Below are 1,203 nucleotides of genomic sequence, written 5' to 3'. Positions count from 1 at the left end.
TAGTTTTTTAGAACTCTGCTTAATTTTGTTGTACAGGGAGTCAAACTCATTACCTGGTGCTTGCCAGGCAGGTATTATGCCCCTGAGCTGTACCCCTAAGCCAGGGAGACTTTAGATGCAATGTGCAGGACGCACAGAGATGATACAGCTAAGCCAAGATTTGCAAAGAACATTCCAGACAGGGAGGACTTTTAACTCTAAAGCCCCTAAAGCCAGAAGTAGCTTTCTGTGCTTGGGAAGTAAAGCAGGAGGGAAGCACAGTGCACCAGGGAGACTGGAGAAGGCCGGAGGGGCAGCCATGGAGACTCTTGTGAGGAGTTTGTGTTTTATTCCAAATGCAACAGGAAACCAGGGAGCCAGGGTGATGGCTCAGTGGAACAAGCACTTCCCTGGCAAGTGCAAAGGCCTGAGTTCAGTCCCTGGTTCCACCAAAAAAAAAGAATAAACAGGAAACCAGTAGAGTGGTTAAACTAGGGACTGATGACACTGAATTTGCATTTTTCAAACGTTACTTTGCAACCCAGTTGTTCTCCTGTTAGGTATTTACCCAAGAGAAGTGAAACCATCTGTCCTCACAAAGACTTGTTCCTAAATGTTTCTAGCAGTTTTAGTCAGCCCTAACTGAGAAGGACCCTCGTCAGGACAACCAAGCAGCAGGCGCTGATTCACACACACAATGGAGTCCTACTCCACAGCAAAAAGGGGACACAGTTGATATACACACGCTATGGATGACTGTCCCAAATGTGACACTGAATCAAAGAAGCCAGACCTCAGCAGGATGTGGTGGTGCACATCTCTGATCCCAGCTACTCAAGCTGGGGCAGGAAGATCACAAGTTCAAGGCTAGCCTGGGCAACTTAGTGAGTTTTTACCTGAAACATTTATTTGTTTTTGGTTTTTTGTACCAGGAATTGAACTCAGGACCTTGTACTTGCCAGACAGGTGCTTGTACCACTGAACTATCTCCCTGGCCCCTGAAACACTTATTTTATTTTATTTTATTTTTTGGTTACACTGGGTATTAAACCCAGGGCTTCAAACATGCTAGGCAAGTGTTCTCACAGGGGGCCATCCCTCCAGCTTTTTAGAATAAAAATTTAGGGGGCCTGCCCATTAGCTCAGGTGTTTTAAGTGCCTGCTGAAACAAAGCAGTCAGGCTCAGGATGCTGTGGTTCAATCCCCTCATCCTCAAGCCAAACT

This window comes from Octodon degus, unplaced genomic scaffold (genome assembly GCF_000260255.1).
Source record: "Octodon degus isolate 3935 unplaced genomic scaffold, OctDeg1.0 scaffold00079, whole genome shotgun sequence".
In the NCBI taxonomy this organism is placed as follows: domain Eukaryota; kingdom Metazoa; phylum Chordata; class Mammalia; order Rodentia; family Octodontidae; genus Octodon; species Octodon degus.
This window is presented reverse-complemented; position numbering follows the sequence as displayed.